Source organism: Kryptolebias marmoratus, linkage group LG12 (assembly GCF_001649575.2).
Source record: "Kryptolebias marmoratus isolate JLee-2015 linkage group LG12, ASM164957v2, whole genome shotgun sequence".
Taxonomy (NCBI): Eukaryota; Metazoa; Chordata; class Actinopteri; order Cyprinodontiformes; family Rivulidae; genus Kryptolebias; species Kryptolebias marmoratus.
The window spans coordinates 3263624-3271520 of NC_051441.1; positions in this window are offsets into that span (position 1 = coordinate 3263624).

A 7897-nucleotide genomic window follows, 5' to 3' on the forward strand; every position below is an offset into this window, starting at 1 on the left:
CCAAGATGGCCGCCTCCCTGTACATTTTAGGGCATACCTCCAAGAGACTTTTTTTCGTCATTTGGGGTGTTCTACCTACGTGCCAAGGTTGCAGGCCTCTACGACTTACGGTTCGTCCTATCTCACGTTAGGGGGCGCTGTAGAGCAGTTTGGCCACGCCCACTTTTGATTTCAATGGAATCGTGCAATTTCTCGCGGGGGACAATTTTCTGTGAAGTTTGGTGAGTTTTTGAGTATGTTAAGGTCGCCAAATTTGCGATTTTCGTTAGAATGGAATAATAATAATAAGAATTCCACGAAATACAATAGGCCTTCGCAGCGCTGTCGCTGCTCGGGCCTAATAATGGTTTCCATTTTTTCGTTTCACTCCTGCCTTACGCCATCAAACGAAGCTAACAGTTACAAAAAGACAAGACTGTTGGCAAGATCTTGAAATTCTTGTTTTGAAAGTTCTTCGTGTCATCAAAACGTTTCACAATCGCAAAACTGTCGAGTCTCTTTAAGATTGTGGTGCTAAAAGGAAGAAGGTGGTGGAAAAAATACAAATCAAGACCTCCAAAGAGCTTCAAGCTCACCTGGAATGAACCGAAGCCCTCGTTTCAGTCAGCACCGTGTCTTTTATATTTAATGAAGTCAGATTTTATGTGTCAAGTCCAAGGAGGACACTACAGATGAAGGAGAGGCACAAAAATACAAATAGAACGGTTGCAAAACCCTTCATGGATTAGCCGGATGCAGAGAAGATATTTGAGCATGTAGCTCAACTGATTGTCAACATATTATTCAGATAAAAGCAGTCAATTCAATATATTTTTTAACACAAATGATGTAATACAGTGACTTAAAGTATCACAGGATTCAGTATTTCAAAAGTTACTCTATAGAAAGGATCTACAACATGTTCCTCTGCAGTGGCCCGTCTGTAGATTTGACCAAAAACAGCATAAAAATTAATATTTTAGAACATAACAACATAGCTAATTGTAGCCGTTCTCGTGTCCAGTTTTATTTTGTAAAGCGTAACATTTTGGTAAAGGTTTAGCAAAAATATGCAGTTATTTTCAGAACAATGAGTTTTCGAAGTGAAGGGTTGTCTTTCATAAAAAAACTTAAAGGTTTGAGTCAATGAAGGTATCAGTCATTGTTAAATAAAAATCTGAGTCTCAGTTACTTTGAATATCCAACATACCTATTTTTTATTAATGTTTTTCATGAATATAATAAGGCCTTCATAATTCACAAGTCAAAAATGGGGCAAACAAAATGGGCAGATCCCTGCCCTATAATAAAAAGTAACCAATCTCTTGATGTTAGATTTGTTCATTCTTAGATTTAAATGCGCCAAATAAAATAATGTACGGCAACTAAAGCATGCAACGTTAGTCATACATAACGTTATCTGGGTATTTATAAAGAAAGTGCCACTTAGGGCAGAAACATGGGTTGTGTACTTACAGTTAATCAATCTAAAAGTGTGGTCAGGTCATCAATGAACACTCAAAACCTATTGTTGCAAATAGACATCAGAAAACTCAAAAATGCCTCACATGCATTTTAACTGACCATTTAGAGAACATCTAATAGGTCTGACACATCTAATGGACAATTACCTCTCATGTATAAAACCGCACACCGACCACAGTGGCTTTTATTGTTCTAAAAAGTCACGCAGAACCGATGCTGGATTTCATAATACGCTTGGCATGGACATACGTAGTAAATTTAAAAAGCTTTATTTCCCCACTAAAATCCTTAGTTGACCAAGCCCTGTGTGCTGACTCTTTTTAATGAGAGATAAAGTGGTGATTAAACCTAGGAGAGGCATCAAGATCCATTATGGGGGAAGATGATATTTAAAAAAAAAAGTTTCACAACTTAGTGGAAATGTTATTCTTCCACCAAAGACACCCTTGTGTCTTTAGAGGAAGTAAGAGGTTAAAGTCAGTGGACACCCACATACTATAGATCATGAACCTGGAGCTCTGGAGTAAAGGTGCAGTCATCAATCAGAGCTCCGCAGTCAGCAGCACCTTGAGGATGTGGGTGTGCTGGGAGGCAGTGGGACCGTACGACCGCAGCCTCTCCCTCTCTGAAACCTACAGGATACCTCCCTCCTCTGACAGCATTCACAACCTGACTGCAAGAGCTAAGTATTTTTGTCTGGTCACCACATGCTGAGTGGCAGAGGTTCGGGGAGATCAAGTAACAATAAGTGGTGTTCGGCCAACTGGTTCGAGGCACTAAGTAAAGAGGAAAATACACACTGAAAACCGCTGGGTTTCCCTTTTTAAGCCGCATGTTGATCAAATCGGATCAAACTGGACCTCTGTTTCATATGTAATAAGTAAAGATAGTAAAAACAACTTATAAGACGATATTTAACCTGATTGGCTGTACTATTAATTATACATGTTGTGCCTTTAGTTTAGCATTGTCATGTTTCAGTTTATGTTAGCCTTCCTGTACATTTAGTTTAGTTTAGCTCATATTTTAGATATTGTTAGATTCCTGATTGTTGTTTAGTTCAGCTTTAACTTTATCATGATTTCATTTAGATTATTTTAGCTACTATTTTGACTGTCTTAGCTCATGTTTAGATATGTTTAGTTTCACGATTTTATTTAGATTATCCTATATTTCATTTAGATTATACATGACTGATGTTTTTACTTCTGTATCTCTATATTTGATTATGATGTTTTTATCTGTATTTGATTATGTACCTGATTGTTGTTTCTGTGTTGTAAAGCACTTTGAATCACCTTGTTGCGGAAAAGTGCTATATAAATAAATTTCACTTCATTTCACTGATTGGCTTTAATAATAACTAGTTAGCTGGTGCTAACCGCTGAACATTAACTAATGTTGTTTTAGGAACACAAATTCACTGTTTAGAGAAAACTAAAGCTATTAACAAAGCCCAGCAAGTTAAAGTTGTTTTTATCATCTTTAATATTTTGTTTTTACCGTCTTGTTGTTTTTACTGTCATTACAAGTTAATTTCCCTAGCTGTGGATCAAGAAAGTCTTATCTTATCTTATCTTATCTTATCTTATCTTATCTTATCTTATCTTATCTTATCTTATCTTATCTTATCTTATCTTATCTTAACTTAATCAGGTGGAGGTCTAGTCAGGTAGGATTTGGTCAACTTCTGGCTTAAAATGGCGGACTGTAAGGAATGACACGTCTCATCTCCGACCTCGACCACTGGGTCAAACCTTTTGAGCCAATATTTGGTCAAACCAACCCAACTCAACCTATGGCTGAACAGTTCATAAAAATAATCCATCAGTTTTTAGTGTGTAAAATCGGACACAAAGTGTGTCATGTTAGCTCCCAGATGAGGTCATCAATCAGCACGGCGGCCTGACAGCTGCTAATTCAGAGTGTGGGACCAAAGGGTAGGTTGACAAAGAAAATGACTGAGCTGCAAGTAATACTGTAAAGTAAGCAGCACAAAGAACATTTGTAATCTTTATCTTTTTCCATTATTCTTTTTTTTTCAACTCCACGTGTCTCATTTTCTCCTTCCTGCCTTCTGCCTCTCACAGACTTTTCCTCTGAGGTCTTATCAACACATCTGTCTGGAGAACTTAGTGTTCCCATTCATTTTTACACCATGTTTTCCTAAAGAGTCACTGGATCCCTAAAGAGTCCCTGTACTTCTCCGTTTCCCTTCAGGCCTCACAGAGGAAAACCTGTGTGTAACCAAAGACCCCTGAAAAACCACAGGCTAGCATTAACCTCCAGAGACTCCCTGGACACCACTGATCAGACAAAACTTATGTTGTTACAGTATGGGAACTAATGAGGACGGGACATGGTGCAATGAATTTCAGTCTGGCGTGTCTTATGCATGAACAGGTTGATTTTTAAATAAAGGCAACGAACATCTGTTCAAGTCACACCACCCTGTTAAAGTTTGTCACTTTGTGGGATGGCTTGAACATAAACCCTCTGTAACAGATGGAAAGTTAATGACTTCCAAATGGTCATCAGATAATCTGTTTTGTAATTGCGGTGCTTAACTTTTTTCACACTACAGCAGCTCACCAGGCCCCCATTCGAGCCCATGACTGAGATATTCATGGAAATCCCACCCATACTGACACTCTGGTTCTTAATGACGGCTGAAAATTTGAATGAAAAACACAACGTTTTTACTGCTCGAAAGAAAAACAGAAAAATTTGCAAGCCAAGAGGGCATATCATGCAAACACAGACCTAAGAGGTCCTAATTGAGAAACAGCCAATCATTTTCTCAGCTGAAGAATTGGAGAAAACGCAGTTTTCACAGCACAGACGCAGCTGTGCTTGTCATTATTTGGCCCACTTGGTTCCACTCAACATCTTCATGAAAGTCCTTCTATTAAATTGTATTACACTCTTTTGTTCCTCTTTCCCCCTTTCTCTCTGGTTTTACGCTCCGTTTTTAAAATAAAAAGCACCAGACTGTTAGGAGTGTTAGTTTCAGGAACTGGAGTTTTTTTTATTTTTGATGGTTCTGGTTGTGTCTGTTTTGCTATTTTGTGTTTTTATTATCAGGTTTTCTTGCTTGGTTTTGCTCCCTGCGTCTCCCTGTGCTATCTGCCACCTTCTCCCTCGGTCAGTATTTTTTCCATGTTGGCCTGCCACACCCATCTGCACCTGTTCCTGGTTTGCAATCAGTCACCTGTGTCCAACTTCCTCATATATTCTATTGCATCTCTGCAAGGTCTTGGTGTGCAGGGTCTTGGTTCTCCTTGTGTGTTCTCCTCATTGCACTCTTTGTGTTTTTTCCACATCATCCTTAACAAAGACTTTTTCATTTTGGCTTGAGCTCCTCGTGTCTGTCTGCATTTCTGGGTTCCTCTCATCCTGAAACCACGGCATTTAGCACACGTTTGATGCAGGAAAGCAGAACTACTTGGGTTTTGTTCTTGGTTCTGGAGAAGTTAAATGAAAGGTTTCTTCTGCAACAGTAAACATGATAACTTACCTTTCAGTCTTGTCGACAACCCATGGGATATATACAGTTATGTTGTGTTTAATAGAAAGCCATTAGAACTGCATTACTGCACTAAGAGCTATGAAGAGTGGAGCTAAACTAGCACTTGTTAGCTTTATGGCTGGTGGTATTGGCACACAGTCCGAGGTGTTCAAGACTCCACAGACCACAAATATTTACTCTAAATAAGGTCATCAAGGTTAGACTGAAGGAACTCAGAGTGTGATCACGAATAGACATTCAAAACTGAATATTTGTATTCTATACTGGGAGAAAGAGTGAAGTTTGGTATACTCTTTAGCATTTTCTTCAATGCTACTTTCAAAAGTCTTTTCACAAACATTTTTTTTAGAACATAATGAACATAATTTGGTATTCACCAGGTAATTCATTTACGATATGACAAATTTAAATTGCAGATGAAGGTTGTGAAAAATCAGTTTCACCACAGGTTTAGTTATTTCTAAAGCCACCTTAAGAGTATATAATTTAAAACATTCATCGTTTTGTTGTGGAGGAATTTTGGCCAACTAAACTTTCCAATATTGGTTCAGTTAATTGAGATTTGTGAGCGTTTGTTCATGCTGGGCTCTTTTTAAAACCCTCAAGTGGCATTTTAATCACTTGAGGGTAGAGGTTTGAAATTTGACAAATACTGCAGCAGCTTGGTTGTTTTTCAGCCATAATTCTGTGTTTGAGAGCATTGCTGTGGTATTTAACCCAGTTTTAGTCTCTCTTCAGTTATTTGACTGATGACCTCGCATTTTACTCTAAAATTATTTGATACACAGAAGTTCATGATTGATCCAGTCTTACTTGTTCAGTCTTTTTTATTATGCTGTCATAAACCATAAGGTTTAACATCCTAACAGAGGCCTGCAGGCATTTTGAAATTTTTTGCACGCTCTGACCTCAGGATAAACTTTCTGGAGTCATCACTCCTTAGAAGATTGGCAGCTGTCCTTTCTTTAAACTCGTGAAGGATTTGTTCTTAACATATTTTTTGTCTTCATTTGGAATATTTTAAAACAAAACATGTGCTTTTTACCATGACATAAAAACCAGATATAACAAATTTGATTAAAAATCCAAAACAAGACTGGAGAAATTGTATTTTCTTTGAATTCTGAGCGTTGAATGGCTTTGCTGAAATTTGCAGAAGAAGCTTAAACTGAGTTGTTAAAGCTACAAGTAGGAAAACACCAGCTAAAATGACTAAAACAATAGCTGAAAGTTAAAAGTAGTAAAAGACTATCAAAAATCTAAATATGGTAGCTAGAAGTTAAAGGTAGTAAATGGCTAGCTAAAAACTAAAAGCAGAAAAAACCCATCTGCCCACCTTATTCTGGCAACCATTTAAAAGTTCATTTGTATTCAATGCAAACTTCAATAACATTATGTGCTAAGAGCAAGATAATGCTCCACTAATGCACAACATCACGCTAACAGTAATATGTCACTGTCTGCTTTTAAATGTCTCTGTGTGGAGATGGGTGGCCTGATGCACTAAGAAGTCACGTTGCCCGGTGGGGGCCTTAAGGACAGATTTTACAATGAGTCTGAGCACAGCTCCTCAACATAAAAAATGATGTGACTCATTCATGAGTGTCTCTGTTGAAAGAAGCGAGTTAATGCATCAGACGGCCGGGGAAAGATCAAAAACAAAGAGCTCAGCTCCTGCCTGCAGAACTGTCCAGGAGAGATGACATGTTCATTATTAATTCCCCTCAAGATATTACTCAAACACATTACACCTTTAGATAGCTACCATTTCTGTGGTTTGCTGAGACATAAATGCAAACAGTCCATTAATGAGTTTGGATGAAAGCACAAAGCTCTTTATTTTCGTCCATAATGAGCTCAGTGATAGCAAAGATAAGAACGTTAGTTAAGTAAACTCCACTCTCTGCTTGGCGTCATTACGCTGTTTGTATAACTGTTGCTCTGTGGTTAACATCGCAAAGGTCGCTCAGGATTTGGTGTAATAAATTTTAACTGTCTAAAGCTAAAGCCAGACCACATGTGTTAACTCTTCCTGTCCTGCAGCCTTACTAATATCGCTTTCAATAACCTCCACCATGCAGCATGTGTTGAACATTTAATACTTTGTGGTTTGGGGCTTTTGGGGTCCTCAATTGTCATCACACCTGACATATTCTTCAACTATGCTTGCTGTTTTTAGAGGGGGGGAAACTCAGGTTTACCTTCATTTCTCCCCTGACATTGTTGATAAGTCACGATCAAATTTAATCAACATTCAAACATTATTTAGGTCTGATGAGAAACATGACAGGGGGTCTAGCTGACTGTAAAATTGGTGTGTCTCATGTCGGCTAACTGGGATGTTTTAGAAAAGCTGAGATCTTGGCTTTGGGTATGAATTCATATCAAAAATTCTATAAAGGACGTTTTTATCCGTCTCTGAACACAAAACGAAAAATACAGCTAAAACCCATAGATCATAAAACTGTTTATCATAGATGTATCAAAGTGATATTTCGGTGATAATTGTGAATCTGAGTGATAATAAGAATATTCATGGTGTTACAGGCAAATAAGTTCTGGGTCAAAAAGTTAATATAAAGTTTATTAACAAGTTATTTTTTCTCAAAGCCCATTTTTTAAAGCAACTTTTCTTACTTTCTGTCTGAAAGTCTCCATTATAGCTTTTGTTAGATGCTGAAGTTACTGAAAAACCGAAGAAAAGTCTGATGCATGCATTTTTAATGCTATATTTGGGGCTGAAACTGTCACAAAAAATAATAATCACCACTTTTAACGATTCCGGAAACCCTCGCAAATGGTAATAATCTGTGGCTCTTAATGTACACCACCCAAGTTTTATTCTTTACATCCAGTCCATCATTTTCTAATTTTCTTTCACTTTTTAACTTTGCAGTCACTCAT